Source organism: Chrysochloris asiatica, unplaced genomic scaffold (assembly GCF_000296735.1).
Source record: "Chrysochloris asiatica unplaced genomic scaffold, ChrAsi1.0 scaffold00387, whole genome shotgun sequence".
NCBI classification, from domain to species: Eukaryota; Metazoa; Chordata; class Mammalia; order Afrosoricida; family Chrysochloridae; genus Chrysochloris; species Chrysochloris asiatica.
Genome location: NW_006408905.1, coordinates 1,313,208 through 1,331,635, shown reverse-complemented (window position 1 = coordinate 1,331,635; position 18,428 = coordinate 1,313,208).

Here is an 18,428-nt window from a genome sequence, read left to right as displayed (position 1 = left end):
ACAGGGTTTCCAAGGCTGTTAATCTTTACGGGGACAGAATGCCTCATCTTTCTCCCGCGGAGCAGCTGGTAGTTTCAAACTGCTGACCTTGCAGTTCACAGCCCAATTCATAACCACTAAAATATCAGAGCTCCATATATATATATCCACACAACTGAAATAAATTTAGAAGCAAAATATCTATGTTTCTCAGTTTCTGTGTTTCTCTCTGCCTCTCCCTTCTTTGCATGAATATTGATGTTGAAAAATATTGAACATCCTATGAAAAACTCACTATAAAAAATAAAAGAACATATTGTATTGTGAAAATCTACTACAAAATACCTCTTCAAAGTGTTAAGAAGTAAAGATGTCACTTTGAAGAATATGGTACACCTGACCCAAGTCATGCATTTTCAATCACCTCATATGCATGCACAAGCAACACAGTCAAACAAGATTAAGGACAAACTTAAAGCTTTGTATTATGGTTTTGGTAAAAAATATTTACTATACTGACAGAATTGTGGTGTTGGAGGAGAATACTAAAAGTTCCATGCACTGCCAAAAGAACCAATAGATCTATTTTGGAAGAAGTGCAGCCAGAGTGCTCCTTGGAGGCCAAGATGGCTAAACTTCATCTCTCATGCTTTGGACATGTTATCAGGAGGGAAGAGTCATGGAGAAGGATGTCATGCTGGGTAAGATGGAGGGTCAGAGAAAAAGAGTAAGACCCCCAATGAGATGGATCGGCCAGGTGGCATCATTGATGGCATCAAGTGTGGCAGCGGTAGTGAGTTTTGCTCAGGATCGGACATTGTTTCGTTCTGCTGTGCATGGGTCGCTATGAGTTGGTTCCAACTTGATGGCACCTGGCAACAACATACTGCCAGAATAAGCAAAGCTGTCTTGGAAAAAGTGCAGCCAAAATGATCCGTAAAAACATTTGTTCCCCCAAAGTTACAGGATGGCCAAACTTCGTCTCTCATACTTAGGATATATTGTCAGGAGGGACCAGTCGCTAGAGAAGGATATCATGTTTGCTAAGGTGGAGGGTCAAAGAAAAAGAGGAAGACTGCCATTGAGATGGATTGGCAAAGTGGCAGCATCAATGGGCTCAAGCGTGAAAACAATTGTGAGGTTGGCCCAGGACCGGGCAGTGTTTCATTGTGTTGTGCATAGGGTCACTATAAGTCGGTATCAATTAGATGGTATCTAACAACAAAAACAACTTCTTTGAGTGTTGATTGTATAGCCAAGAAAAATGAAATCTAACAACTTCATATATTAGGATGTTTTTTATTGGTCAGTTGTGAGGATTTTTGTTTTTTCTACACTGAAGTACAATACATATTGAAGGCTGTAGTCTTCAATCTTTATCAGTAAGTATTTTAAATCCTCTTTGCTTGCTGTAAGCAAGGTTGTAACATTTGCATATAACAGGTTGTTAATGAGTCTTTCTACAATCATGAGGCCATGTCCTTTTTCATATTATTCAGTTTCTCAGATTATTTTCTCAGTATACAGACTGAATTAAGAATGGTGAAAATATATAAACTGGCACACACCATTTCTGATTTTAAACTACTGAGTATTCTCTTGTAGATATATGGATATATTCTCTTAGAATGGCTACCTAGTGGTCAATGTACAGGTTCCTCATGAGCACAGTTAAATGTTCTAGAATACCCATTCTTCTCTATGCTATCCATAGTTTGTCATGATCCACACAGTCAAAAGACTTAGCAAAGTCAATAAAGCTCAAATAAACATCTTTCTGGTATTCTGTGATTTCAGCCAATATCTATCTGATGTCAGCAATGATAACCCTCACTCCTGTCCTCTTCTAAATGTGGCTTGCATTTTTAGCAATTCCCTGACAATGTATTATTGCAGCCATTTTTAAATTATCTTCAGTTAAATTTTACTTGCATGTGTTTTTAATGGTATTCTTAGATAATGTATGCAATCAGTTGGGTTACTCCTCTTTTGAATAGAGCTTTGCCAATGAGTTGGCCAGGAAGTTGTCTTCCAAATTTCTTGGCATAAATGAATGTGTGCCTCCAGTGTATTATCCAATACTTGAAATACTGTTGAAATATTTCAATTTGTATCCCATCATTCTTGGAGCCTTGGTTTTCATCAATACCTTCGGTGCGGCTTAGACTTCTTCCTTTAATAACATCTGACCTTGGTCATGTGCTACCTCTTGAAATGGCTAAACTTAAACCATTTCTTTTGTTTTTTAAGTTTTTATTGTGAATTATGTGGGTTTACCTTCATCTTATCATATTTAATTTCATTGCAATGATTACGATCTCTTCTATGCACCATCAAATAGCCAAAGGGTATGTCCCACAGGCCTGCCCCCACCCACGGCCTTCAGCACACACCCACTCTCCCTCCCTGAGTCCACAGTCCCCAGCTCCTCCACCTGTTCACATCATCATCTCTGTCTCCATTTCTGGTATCACTGCTTTTCTGGGTAGGGTCCCCCACTCTGCTCTTCTAACTTGATGGTCCCAAGGACTTCCACTTCTGGACTGTAAAATCAATCTCTCTCCTTTTGTTAAAAAACATCTACATTTACATTTCTGACCCTTATAGTCAGTCCTAATGGTAATTTTTCACTATTGTACCACAAGAGTCAATCCCCATTTCCCTTCATTAGCCCTGTCCCAACATATCGGAAACCATTCAGCGGAGATTCTACCTTCCCCTACCCCATCTGGAACTGGACTGCCTCTTGAAAGCTTGCAAGCCAGTCACTTCTTGCCTTTATACCTCCCCTTCCATTTTGGGTAGCAAATGTCTAAGTAGCCCATCCCTGTCAACCCTGTGTACCGAGGAGGTGGGAGTGATCCTCACTGTAAAGATTTGTTCCCTTTTTTGAGCTATTACATCCATAAGTCCTGGTGTGGTGCTGTGGGTTAATGCGCCAGACTGCAAAGCAGTTTGAACTGCAAGGTCGGCAGTTCAAGCTCACCAGCTTCTTCTAAGAAACCCTATACAGGGTCACTATGGGTCAGAATCAACTTGATGGCACTTAACAACAACAACATCCATAAGTATAGGTAAAGTTCATCAAATTGTAGCGAGTTACTCTTTTTTTTTTTCCCCCTGTTCTTTCTTCATCTAGTTGAGTTCTAAACCAATTTATTTTTATTTTTATTTTTTTATGATACAGTTTAATTTTCATCTTCTTTTGATGCTTTCTACATTATTTAATATTTTGCTCAAGGAATCCTTCAATATAGCAAATCAAGACTTGATTATTGTTTAATTTCTTTCAACTTGAGAAATGCTGAGCATGTTCTTCCCTTTTGGTTTTCTAATTCCAGGTCCTTGCACATTTCATTCAAATATTTGACTTTGTCTTCTCAAGTTGCCCTTTAAATTTTTCTATTCACTTCTTTTACTTCATTTCCTCCATTCCCCTTTATTATCTCTATACTGGAGAGTAGGTTTCAGTCTCTTCTGACATCCATTTTTTACATCTTTTCTTTCTTTCCTATCTTTTTGAAGACCTTGTGCCTTCTTCTTGAATGATATTCTTTATGTCATCCCACATCTCTTCTTCTCTACAGTTAAGTAGAGTCTAAAGCATCAAATTTGTTCTTGAGATGGCCTGGAAATTCAGGTGGGATGTGTTCAAGTTCATATTTTGGCTCTGGTAAACATGTTCCAATTTTCTTCAGCTTCAGACTGAACTTGCATAAGAGCAATTGATGATTTGTTCCACAGTCTGCCCTTGGCCTTGTTTTGGCTGATGATATGGAGCTTTTCCGCCATCTTGTTCCACAGATGTAATCAATTTGATTCCTTTGTATTCCATCTGGTGAGGTCCACGTGTATAATCATTTTTTATGTTGTTTTAAAAAGGCATTTTCAATGAGAAGTCATTGGCCTTGAAAATTCTAACATACAATCTCCAGCATCATTTCTATCACCAAGACCATGTTTTTTAACTATTTATTCTTCCTCTTTGTTTCTAACCATCACATTACAATGAACATTATCAATTCATCTTGATTGTATGTTTGATAGAGTTAAGAGAGAACAAGCTGGTAAAATTCCTCAATTTGATCATCTCTGGCTTTAGTAATTGGTTCATACATTATAATAATAGTGATATTATTCTTGTAGACATATTGATATTATCCTATTACAGATAGAAATGTACTTCAAGATAGATCTTAAAATGTTCTTTTTGATGATGAATGCTATGCCATCCTTTTGATTTTGTCATTCCTGGCATGGTAAACCATATAATAGTCTAATTTAAAAATCGTCCATTTTTAGTCCATTTCAGTTCACTAATATCTAGAATACAAATCTTTTAAGTATTTCCTTTTCAATTTTGACAACTTCCAAGTTTCCTAGATTCATACATTCTGTGGTCTGATTATTAATGGATGTTTGCAACTGTTTCTTCTCATTTTGAGTTGTGCCCTTTCAGCAAATGATGATTCCAAAAGCTTTAGTTCATTCACGTCATTGTGGTCAACATTACTTAGAGTGAGCAGCAATTCCCAGTCATATTTGGAGTATCATTTAACCTGAATCACTCGTTTTCAGCTGTATAATGGACTACTGGTGTGGTGCTGTAGCATCAGCACTAGACTGTAAACCACAAAGTTGGCAATTCAAATCCACCAACTGCTCCTCCGAAACCCTATGTAAGGTGGCTATGAGTTGGAACTGACTTGACACACTTAACAATGATATCTGACAATATCCTGGTGATATATTCATGTTTTCATCTTCCTGTACTGAATCTGATAATGTTCTGTTTTTATACATAAGGTTTTTAGTGCCTAATCATTCATAAGTCATCCATTTTTCCTTCCTCTTAGACTGATTTATTCTGCAGTCTCTGCTGAAACCTGTCCACCATAAGTGGCCCTACAAATATTACAATACCAGTGGCATAGCTTTCAGTGTCACAGCAACACACAAGCCACCACAGTATGGCCAACTGACATATGAGTGGTAGACATATATGGGAGTCACTGTAAACAGGAACCACAGCTACCCCTTGGTATCCACAGGGGACTGATTCTAGGTCCTCGCCTTATGTATAGAATCCTGTGATCCTCAACTCCTTATATAAACTGGCATCATATTTGCATATAACTTATGCATAGCCTTCCCTATACTTAAGTCAACTCTTGTTGATACTGTTGTTAATTGTCATCAAGTTGGTTTAAACTCATAATGACCCTATATAGAGTTGCTACTGGGTGTGAGCCACCAACCTTGTCGTTAGAAGTCTAGCATTTATCCTATAACACCACAGCTGTATTACTTACAATGTAAATGCTACATGAGGAGCTTTTTATGCTCCCTGGTCCTGGTGTGGCACTGTGGGTTAATGTGCTAGACCACAAGGTCATTTTGAACCACAGGGTTGGAGTTTCAAACTCACCAGCTGCTCTTGGGAAATTTTATACAGGGTCACTATGAATCACAACTGACTCGACGGCACTGAATAACAACAGGCCTTTGAGGAAATTATTGTTGTTGTTGTTGTTGTTGTTGTCAGGTGCCATAGAGTCAGAACGGACTCATAGCGACCCATGCACAGCAGAACGAAACAATATCAGATCCTGGGCCAACCTCACTACCGCTGCCACACTTGAGTCCATCAATGATGCCACCTGGCCAATCCATCTCGTTAGGAGTCTTCCCCTTTTTCTCTGACCCTCCACCTTACCTAGCATGACATCCTTCTCCAGCGACTGTTCCCTCCGAACAATATGTCCAAAGTATGAGAGACGAAGTTTAGCCATCTTGGCCTTCAAGGAACACTCTGGCTGCACTTCTTCCAAAATAGATCTATTGGTTCTTTTGCACCCACAATGCAACACCAATGGATATGGAAAGCTAACTGTATATGCACTGTTGCTTTTGTTAAGAGCCTTCAAATAGGCTCCAATGCTTAACCTATATAGGGTTTCCAAAGAACAACAAGTGGGTTTGAACCACCGACCATGTGGTTAGTAGTACAGTTCTTATTCTACAGCATCACATCAAGACTTCACACACACATAAATGGTGGCATTCATCAATATACATTTATAAGAGTATTTAATTTTTCACTATTACCAAAAGCTGTAGCAAATAAAATTAAATACTACAAGACTCCACTTGTATGAATAGTGACTGAAAGCAACTGAACACATGAAAATACAACAAAGTAGCCTTGCAAACCTGGGCTTTTACACTGATGTTAACTAAATCTTCTTATCGTATCACTGATCTCATTTACAGGGCTTACATTGACACCATTTCTTGACAACTATATTTCCTGAATAACTGTGTCAAAGTAATGTACTCATATCATATTCTACATATCTTTTATGTTAAGAACAAAATGTTTATTTTTCCTTATAAAAGAAAATATGAGAAAGTAACCATCTATATGAAGAAAATGGATTTTCTGCTTTTAGCTAAATTAAATTACAATGTATGGTGATGGTATTTACTCTCAAGTAAAATGCAACAGAATGTTATAATTTTATTCCAAAAATAAAACTGCTGTGGAGATATTCTAAACACATAGACTGAAAGCAAAACAGGACTTCAGATATTGTTTGTTGTTGTTGTTGTTGTTGTCAGGTGCCATCAAGTCGGAACCGACTCATAGTGACCCCATTCACAGCAGAACGAAACAATCTGAGAAACAGAATATTTCATTGTTTACAAATATGTGAAATACAAGAAGTAAAAAGTTGTTCTTTTACTATTGTTGCATTACTCCATAAGACAGACAAGCCATGAGTGATTAGAGCTTTCAAAAGCACAGTGTTTAGTCATCAAATGAATACAATTATTTTTAATATCGACATTTTGATAATGGTTGTTTTCATGTGCTTTAATCTCTGTTCAAATTCTACAAAATTAAAATTCAAAATATAGACTGACCCTTCCCATCCTCTGACTTCTAGCAATTTTGTCAGCAGAGGTGAGCACTGAGGTTCTAGGCAAGTGAGTTTCTTAAATGATGAAAATGTTTCACTGTTATTTTTTGCATCCTTGATAGCACATGCACTGGCATACACTAGCCTCTCAACAAATCCCTGTTAACCTGAGACATATGCAAAATTAACTGAATGGTAATTTGGACCTTCTTTTGGGGGATTGAGGAGTCATAGCTTTAGAATAAGAAAAAAGGTCTAGCTTGCCTACATTCAGAGTCAGTACTCGTAAAGCAGCTTATGGATGAAATCACATTTTTCTCGTTCTGTGAATGGTCCCTTCACTTTTTTGATAGTGCCCTTTGAAGCACAGGTTTCCAATACTGAGTAAGTCCAATTGAGCTCTATTTTTCTTTGACTGCTTATGCTTTGGTATATATCAGAAACTACTTACTAATTCAAGATGATGATGATTCTCTCCTATATTTTCTTCCAAGAGGTTTGTATCTTTAATACTTATATTAACTTGCATGATCCACTTTGAGTTAATTTTCATATATGATGTGAAATGGACTCCAAATTGTTTCTTTTGCATGTGAACATCCACTTACCTTTTTGCATGTGAATATCCAGGACTACTTATTAAAATGACTATTTTCCCCCCATTGGAATTATCTTCATATCTTTAATGAACACTACATTTTTCTTAAAGACCTTGAAAAGGTCATAGAAAAATTTCATGATATTTCTATTTATTTTTTCCAAGAAGATTTAAACCCTCCTTTGTTTCTGTTGAGATTTCAACTATTTTTTTAAATTATTATTTACTTGTTTTACTGGTAAATTTATTTGAAGGTATAATTTATTATTATAAGACTTTTTATGGTTCTATCCCCAAATTCTCAACTTAAAGGTTGTTGTTGTTAAGTGTAGTCAAATCAGTTCTGACTCACAGCAACCCTGTACAGGGTTTCCAATGAGTGGCTGATGTGTTTGAACTACCAACCTTGTAGTTAGCAGTCCTGTGCTTATCCTATAGTGCCACACTAGGATTCTTAAATTTTAAAGTAGCAATTGCAACATAGTTTCCAATTCCTGGAAAAATCCTTTTTGTTTTTTTAAAAAAAAGCTAACCTTTATTTGAATCGTATTGATTTGTGCTAAATAAGACAATCAAAGTAGTTGTAAATAAAATATATATCCATTTATTACAAGTTCTAATCAAAGTATTTCACTCACTGATAGAGAAATCAGTGAGCAGAAGTATGATGCAAACCCAGGCTGCATTTAAACCCTTTAATGAAGGCAGGTTTTACACCAATATGGTGGACATCTCATCATGGAGTTGCTCAATTGGCATTTACTTTCCTTGGAGCATCCAGCTTCATCTCAGAAAATTATTTTTCCTTCTCGTGTGCTGCTGAGCTCATGGAGCAGTAAATCAAAATATTCGCCCCACACCTTACAGATACTACACAAACCCAAAGGGTTCCTGAAGTCCCATCATCTCATCATTAGTTCCTGTCTCTCATCATCCATACATAGCTAAGTTGTGTACAAAACTTGAAACACTAAATCTTTGAAACCCAACTACGTTGAGGCAAAGACAGAATAAGTTGCTTGAGTTCCTTAATCTCTGAGAAGCTTTCAGGCAATGATTAAAAATATCCTTTTCTCATGAACCATAAGGAGATTGCTATTTATTGGAAGCCTGGTTTTAATATTCCTTTCAATCCTGAGGATTATACCACAAGCATCAAGTAATTCCTTTTTCTCACTTAAGCTACCCATAGTAAGTTTCTATTGCATGAAAATAATGAACCCTAACTTATATGAACAATTCTTAAAATGCCATTAATTATTTTGGTAATGTTTTAGCATGATTTTACAATGAATTAAACATGATACACTTTCTCTGAGAATCTGCCTTAAGAGCTTGGTTAACGGAAATTGCATAATTGTTTGATTTAATGGACTTGTTTGAGCAGGTATTGTCTAACTTCATTAATACCACCGTGATTTCTCCTTGTCTTGGAAACACTATTCTGATACCTTGTATAGGGCTCTGTACATATATATACAGCCCTTAGATGTTTCTGACTGAAGCTAATCAAGTTATTTTCCAAGTATTTTTCTAGAGAATATTAATTAGTGACTGATATCAAAATTTGGAAAGGAACTGAAATTTGGCATGTGTTTTTAATGTAAAACGTGATATATTACAAGAGTCTTTTCCCCCTTCCATAACATAGCAGATGAAGACCCAAAAAGATCTACAATAATTATCATATGAAGCAAGCATCCTGTTACTCTACTACTTAGGGTGTGGTGACATTCAGTATGCTAAATTTCTTTATTTTCCAGTGCTACTTTCCTCCAGAGAAGCGGAAACTAGAACTGACATATAGGAAGTTCTGTAACCATCAGTTTAATGAGGTACTAAAAGTGGATTTAATCCTTTGTAAAGTTTAGTCCAAGATGTTCATCTACTATTTAAACCTACTACTTTTAAATTTCTATTAATGGTTGTGGTCACTCTGTTTCCTCCTTCCTTTGCCCCATAAAATTACACCAGTTATGTTATATTCACCGTACATTTCTCCCACATCTTATTTTCTTCAGCTTTTTATCTCCCAGATACATCACAAAATATGAATAATCATGTCTCCCTAGGGTGTTCACAATTCTAATACAGGCACATCACTGCTTCTCATTAGTAAGCAGTAACATACTTTTTTGTATAATGAGCAAGCAAATACAATATAAATTTCTTTAGGGATATACACTTAATTTTATAATCTGTTTGCTGTTAGTTTCTATCGCTTATTTTCCTCAGTGTTCCTCCATGAGATTCCATATTTAATTCAATCATAATATGAGTATGCGTGTATCTTGAATTCATCTTGCCTTTGATATATCAGAGAGAGAGAGAGAAAGAGATGGTGGGGTTTGACAGTCTTTCCATCAAGAAGCAGGTTGTGATGATTTGGTCTCTATGTGAATGAGGACTTCATACCCATGTGCAAGAAAGCTTTCTGTCCAGTCTAGATCTGCAGTTCCTAATGTCAAAATCTGAGTCTCAATCACCTTCAATAAGGACAGGATGGACTGCAATGGCCCTCAAGGATATCAACATTTAATTGCTAGAATTTGTGAATATGTTATAGTATATGACAAATAGAATTAAAGATTGTCCTGAATAAACCTTGGTTGGAAAATGTAATTAGAAGCGTTCTTATAAATAAAAAAGTAAGCAAGAAAATCAAAGAAATATTTGAATATGCTAAGATGATATGATCCAAGGAATGCAAGTAGCTCTAGAAGCTGGAAAAGGAAAGAAAATAGATTATACCCTAGAGATTCCTGTCAATATCTTCATGTGAGTCAAAAGAAACTCATTTCAAACTTCTGCTCTTCAAACGTGCATGGTAATAAATCTGTATTGTTTTAAAACCACCAAATTTTTGGTGAAAATTGGGCCATGAGGATGAGACCATTCTAGACCTCAAGGGTGGTCAAGAGTCATAGTCTCAGGTACCTCCAGTCTCTTTCTGAGAAATAAATAAGGTCATTTTTTATAGTTTTGAGTTTTGTTCCACATTTTTTATCACTCTATCTGGAACCTTCTAATGTGATCCCTTTCCGAGCAGTTGACAGTAGTCGAAGGCACCATCTAGTTCTTCTGGTCTCAGAGTCATGGTTGATGCTCACCACTGGACTACTTGATTCCAAACATCTTCAAATTTTCATCACTCTTATTTCATCCACAAATGGAGAGGCTGATGTTTTCACCATAAATGGACACTCATGAAGTTTTAAGATACCAGCTGCTACTAACCAAACAAGGATGTAGAACTTTGTCTTTGTGGACTATGTTACGCCAATTGGCCATGGTGTCCCCTGAGATTATGTCCTGCACCTCCAAACCCAGCTACTCATCGCTTCAATAATGTTTGACATTTTCCATGAAATTTATGAAGCCTCCTTATAAGAGAGAATAAAACGCTACCTAAGCCTACATCATCCTCACAATCACAGGTATGTTTGAGTACAGTGTTGTGGTTACCATGTCAATCATTCACATGGAGGATTTCCCACATTTTCACTGACCCTCCAACTTATGATGCCTTGTTCTAGGGATTGGTTTTTCTTGATGACATGTTCAAAGTAAGCAAGATAAAATCTCACCATACTCATTTTCTAAAGAGCTTTCTGATAATATGAATATTTCCTCCAAGAATGATTATCTCTTAGTAGTAACATCTAAACAGAGGAATTTCATGTAGGGGGAGTTTGGGGGAATTGTTGTGAAAGGTAACATAATATGTGATAGTTAAGAGTGTAAAATGAGGTTCACTTAAAGGTTGTTGTTGTTAAGTGCTGTCAAGTCGGTTCCAACCCATAGCGACCCTGTACAGGGTTTCTGAGGGTGTAAATCTTTATGGGAGTAGAAAGCCTCATCTTTCTCCCGCGGAGCGGTTGGTAGTTTTGAACCGCTGACCTTAAGGTTCGCAGCCCGAGTCGTAACCACTATGCTACCAGTGCTCCTATACTCAATTATAGAATAATCAAAAGACGTGAGTCTGAAGCTTAGAAACTAGGAGATGCCCAGATCTAAAATTATATGCCATGTTAAGTAATTTGGTTCTTGCTATTGCTGTTTTAAGCAGGGTTCTGGCAAGACTGTGATTTCTTTTTAGAAACATCTTGTTTGGCACAGTGTGATGAAGAGGTTGAAAGGAGGTGTCATGAAGACCATGGCAGTAATCCAGGCCAGAGATAGTGGGTTTTGGAAATAGGGACTAATGGAGAGCTTTCAGAATGAGTTAAATGTAAGAATGAGAAAAGCAGGAGTCAAGAATGAAGCCTCATTTTCCAGATTGGGCAACTGACTGAATAATGGCACCAAACCCTGAGAAAGAGAACAGCTTGTGGGAGATGTTCAGTCATAATAAAACGTTTGGCTCTTTCTAAATATAAAATGGGAAAAAAACTTATAAGCATGATACATTGACAGATTTCTCATATATGAGAATATTTTCTTCAGGAATGCTTTTTTAAAAATAATTGCTTCAAGAAAAAATTTAATAACAATCAAACATATTTGTACATTAAAGATTAAAGTATTTAAAAAATTCATAATGTAGGAAAAACTTGTTGTGTTTGTTGTTAAGTGTCAATTGAGTTGGTTTTAACTCATAGAAGTCATATAAATCGCTTGTGGGTTTGAATCACTGACTTTGTGGGTAAAAGTCTGGTGCTTATCTTACAGCACCACATTGGGTTAAACATCCAGAAAATTCAATGATTGCCATTGCTTTAAGATTCAATCTATAAATATTCTCACCAGAAGGAAGAAAATTACTTTCTAGAATCTTGTATCTTCACAAATGAGTCCTGGTGTGGCCCTGTAGGATAAACGCTGGACTGCTAATGACAAGGTTGGTGATTCAAATTCACCAGCCACTCCTCAGAAACCTTATAGAGAGAGTATCATTATGAGTCAGAACTGACTCAAAGGCTCTTAAAAACATCTTCTAAAAGAAAACATATGCAAATTTAGCTCTCCAGACTTTCAGAAAATGGGAAATCAATGAGACTCTTCAGTACAGTGTGGCCAGTTAGCCTAATTATTTTTCATACCACAGCACAACAGCCCTACCCTGAGAGGGTAATGTAGCTCTGCTCATTGACTGAAAATAAGCCCTTCTTTACCACAATGTCCCTCTTAACTCAGTTGAGTAAAACAACACAAAGTTAATTTTGATTGACAGAATACTTTCAGATCTAATTATAATTACCACTTTCTGAACAGGTTGTGTTTTCAATATGAATTCCAACACAATTGGATGATTCACACATCAATATGAATCTAGGGCACTGGTGATAAAATGTCTGTATTACTGCATATGTAGATGATAAACTGGTAAAATCAAAGTTTGTTTATTTTGCTACAGAATAATTTTAGTAAAGCTGAGGACCAGAATGTAGTCCTTTTTCAGGAAATACGGAATGGTTTTACAAGCCTAGAATACAGGCCAATATGCTCAGAAATGTACACCACTGATAACAAGATATCTCTGTTTCAAAGCTGCATTATGAAAGGTCTACTGATACTTTTAAAAAATTTAATCAAAGTTTATACTTGGGTGATTGGGCATAAGTGGCATCCAGCCTTGGCCAGGGCTGTTAAATCCTTTTGTCAAACCTCACACAGTTCAGTTGATAACTTCAATCGAGTTGGTTCTAAATCATAGAGACCCTGTATAATGTTTCCAAAGAGTTACTAGTAGGTTTAAACCACTAACCTGTGGTTACGAGTCTAGAACATACCCTACAACTCCACACCAGGACAGACAGCACCACATAAAATTGGTATTTTAGCCTAACTGCTAACGTTTTTCTCTTAATATGCTTCTTTCATACTTCATTTATCTCCTAATTCTGTGGGTAATTATGAACTGCATGGAGCTGACCAACTTATGGTAACCTTATGTACAACAGGACAAAAAATTACCTTGTCTTCCACCATCTTCATAATCATTTCTAGCCCATTGTGACCACTATGTTAAATCCTTTTGTCAAACCAGGTTGGAGTGCCTTCCAACCTAGGAGAACCATCTTCCAGCGCTACATTGGACAGTATTCTATTGTGATCCAAAAGGTTTTCATTAGTTACTTCTGGAAGATCATCAAGTCTTTCTTCCTAGTCTATTTTAATCTAGAAATCTCCTTGAAACCTGTTGTCTATGAGTTATCTTGTTGGCATCTGAAATACTAGTGGTAGAGTTTTTAGTATTACAACAATACACAGCCATCACAGCCGGAAACACTGACAAATAGTGGGCTAATTTTGTAGATTTGTGATTTTCTTATTTGTTTTGGCATTTAGAGTTCCACTTTGACCTTTTTAATATTTCTCTAGCTGTATCACTCTGCCTCTTACTCAAACAAGATTTAGATCCTTTCCCATACAACATGGCCTAGGTCACCATGACTCTATGTTCAGAAAAATCCTGCCTGGCACCTGGCCATGTTACCTTGACTCAGGCCCTCATCAAACAAAATCCAGGCTAAAATTCTCTCTGAAGAGGTTACAATGCAAATTGTCTATTTAATATAGCTTCTATTCAATAATGTCTCCCAGGTATTAAGTAGTACCAAATTTAGACCTTCTTCCTCATTGTTCCCTCTTGTCTTAATAAATGATTTCTTCTTTCTTTGGCTGTTTCCACAGCATCCTTCGCATGGCCCTTTCCCTCATCCCACATTAAACCCTGTCCTTTCAATTCCACGTCCAAAAACTTAAAATAAAAAGGGCACCATAACTATTCTTCTGTTATCTTCCTGCTAGATTTCAGACACACTTCCCCTTTCCTCGATATAAAAGAAATTGCCTCCTGATCATGGTGCACTAAATGCTTACAGCTAATACAAAGCTAATTTCTAGTATCTCTGTACACTTATTACTTTCTCCTGTTAAACAATATTCTTACCAGAAGTCTGTTGTATTTTTTTTCCAAAACAGTGTATACCAGTTCTACTTGTTATTAAAATTACATGTCAATTAAATATTACATAAACCGATAAAATGTAAATCAAAGAAAAACTTTGTTTTTATAAATATAAGAATGCTTCTGAAAAATCCTAAGGATAAAATGATAAATCAAATTGATTTTATATCACAAGAAGATGGAGACAGCTTAAATGCCCAATAAGGAAGATCATAGAAGAATTGATATATTTAAGATATGGTGTTAGAAGAGAATCTTGAAAATACCATGGACTGGTATTTATGAAGACGTACAGCCAGAGTACTCCTTGGAAGCCAGGGTGGCCAGACTTTGTCTCTCATACTTTGAACATAATATCAGGAAGGACCAGTCCCTAGAGAAGGATATCATGTTTGATAAAAAGCGGAGGGTCGGAGAAAAAGAAGAAGACCCCCAATGAGATGGATTGCAACAATAGCAGTAGCAATGGGCTCAGACGTAGCAACAATTGTGAGGTTGGCATGGGACTGGGCGTGTTTCATTCTGTTGTACATACGGTCATTATGAGTCAGTACTGACTCAATGGAACCTAACAACGACAAATGACCATCAACAGAAGAATGGCTAAACAAACTTCGGTAAGCACATACAATACTATGCAACCTTGAAGAATAGCCATGAGTCTGCAAAATACCTCACATGGATGACCCTGGAGGCCATTATGCTGAGTAAAGTTAGTCAATCAGAAAAGGACAAGTAACGTATGAAACCAATGTTGTAAAAAGTTAATAAAAGATTTTCTTAATAAAAGAAATAATCTATGATGGTTATGGGGAGCAGGAGGTAGAGGGAAAATTATTCATGGGCTAGAGGGTACATGTTAACATGCATGGCAGGGTAGGCAATACACACCAATAGGGAGGTTAGGTAACATAGGAAAGATGAAGGGAATGGAAGGCACAAGCAGGAATGCAATAGTTAAAGTGAACAGAGGTAAACTGTTGGTACATGGAGGGGATTACAATCATTGTAATGAACCAAAGTATATGATGAAAACTGATGATCTGCTCTGTATACTTTCTCTCAATTCACAATAAAAAGTTGTTTTGTTTTGTTTTTAAAAAAAGAACAATACTATAAAAACGAACTATAAAAAATAAGAATATTTCCTACTCTTAAATTGCTTCACAGTTGTCTTAAATCTTAATTCTTAATTCACTTTAAAGTAATTATAACTGGAAATCATAGAAGATGGAATTACAAGAGTGATTCATGCAAAACCAAACTAAACAAAATCAATATAAAGTCCAGGTCACAGATTCACATTCAACAAATGGTCCCAAGACTGCACCAAAAAATGGTATGCTTTAAGCTAAAAGAAAATATTGAAGATGTGAACGTATTATTTGAAGTCCTGGTGTGGTGCTGTGGGTTAATGTGCTGGACTGCAAAGTCAATTTGATCTGCAAAGTTGGCAGTTCAAGTTTACCAGCCGCTCCTTGGAAACCCTATACAGGGTCATTATGGATTAGAATCAATGCAACAGCACTTAACAACCACAACAACAATAATAATGTGTTATTTAGTATTCCTTTCTGCAGCCAGTTTTCCAGTTGACCAATCATGGAGAACAGATTCTGTTGGATGATAAAATGATAATAACTAACATTTACTGACATCAACTATACCAAATACAACTATCCCCATTTTGTAGACCCTGAAACTGAAGATATCTCCACTATGCATACTTCTGACCATTGCCATCTTCACTACCATTACGTCAAAGGCTCTTAGTTTGCATAAACACTTGAATGCGCACCCTAACTTTCATTAATCAATGACTACAGAACAAAGAAGAAAATAAACTTTAAATTAGCTCCAGTGTCTAATCCTCTAGTTAAAATTCTCAGATGTAGTTATACTTAGAAAAATATTCAAATTGTCGCTATGGACTTCAAAGCCTTTCATGTCTGGCCTATAACATCACCCCCACCAAAGAGTTGCCGAAATATATTAAGACACTTAATTTTCAGTTATGCTATTAAGCATCTCCAGGAAGGGGGACTATTCCATGACCCATATTTTATTCTGTTTCTTTGTTAATCATCATTATATTTATTGGTTTTGTTAGCTGTCAAAGAATCAATACCCAATTCATGGGGACTCCAGCACAAGTCAATGAACTGCTGCACAGTGTATGCCACCCTAAGGATGGTTTGTGGATAAGACCACTGCAGTACATAGGGTTTGTGCAGGCTGATTTTCGGAAATGCATTGCAATGTCTTTCTTCCTAGTCTATCTTAGTCTGGAGCTCCAATTAAACCTGTATATAGCAACCTGGAAGCCTCTTCATAGAGACAGAGATTGGCAATGTGTGAGATGTATTAGCTGGGAACTGCACTTGAGACTCCCACATGGAAGGTGAGGATCCTATCACTAAACACAAATTTATTCTCATCATTATATTTAGGAGGTCTTATTTATGAATTTGGGGTTGCATTTCTTTTCAAGTTTTTCAGCAAATCACCCTAATAATTCACAGTTTGAAAATTAATTGCTAAATTCTTCATTTAGGCAATCAGGAAGAATATTATATATGAAGGTAATTTGATTTTATTACAAAATAAAGTTACCATCCAGTTGACTAATGGTGACTCTATGTGTGTCAGAACTATGCTCCATGGGATATTCAATGGATGATATTTCAAAGATAGATTCATTAGACCTTTCTTTCAAGGTGCCTATGAGTGGATTCAAACATCTAAACTTTTTGTTAGTCAACCACATCACTTAGGGTCTCCACATATTAGCACACTATTGTTGTTACTGTGTGCCATTGAATTAGCTCCAAATCACAGGGACCCTCTGAATAACAGAATGATTGTTGTTCAAACCCATGCCATGTTCACAATTGTTCCTGTATTAGATTCCAATATTACAAGAATTTGTCAATCTGTCTCACTGAGGGTCTTCCCCTTTCTGTAACCTTCTACTTCATCAGAAACATTATGTCCTTCTCTAGGGACTGGTCACTACTGGTAATGAGTCCAGAGTACATGATATCAAGTCTAATCATCCTTGCTTTTAATGAGCATTCTGACTATACGTCTCTCTACATAATTATTTCTTACAGCAGAGCTCTCTAAGAGAGCTAATGGCCCAACTATCCGGGTAAGACAAAAACTATTGCTTCTAGGGTTCCAGATCATACAAAGAAGGTTCAAAATATTTGTTGAAAAATGGAATAGAAAGGTATTTGAATTTTTTTCTTGAACTTTTTGAAGCTCCCTTGTATATGCATGAAAATTTTCCAAATAAAACATGTTTAAACATGGATGTGAGATCAGTAGATTGATGCAAACATGCTCTCTCAATAACATAGTTGACTTAGTCTCAGTTTTGTTGTTGTTATGTGCCATCAAGTCAATTCCAACTCATAGCGACCCTGTACAGGGTGTCCAAGGTGCAACTATGGTGCCTTAAAAAAAAAAAAAAAAAAACTAAAAAAAGGAAAGGATACTTACTGTGCCAATGGAAAAATTTATTTTGACGTCAGCACTAATATCAAATTTTTTTAAAATTCTCAAGTGGACATTCTCACAAATCATTAAAGCTTTGCAAAAATGTTATGAGAATGCTGCTCCACATGACACAACACTTTTAGAAGGATCAACCATTGTAAGAAGGTTGGGAAGACCTCAGAGATGAATTCAAGGAGGAGTGGTAATTTCAGAAAGTTATGATGAGTTTTTATGGCATTTCAAAGTGATAATTTTGATAGATTTTCTCAATGGACACAGAATTCTTCAAGTGAGGGTTGCTGGTCAATACCACTGGGTGTTAGGTTAGGTGCCATTGGTTTGGTTCTGACTGTAAGAGACCATGTGCATAACAGAATAAAACAGTGCCAGATCCTAATCCAGCCTCACAATTGTGGTTACATTTGAACCTACTGCTAATGCCACTGTGCCAATCCATCTCATCCAGGGGTCTTCCTCTTTTTTGATGACCTTCTACTTTACAAACCATGATGTC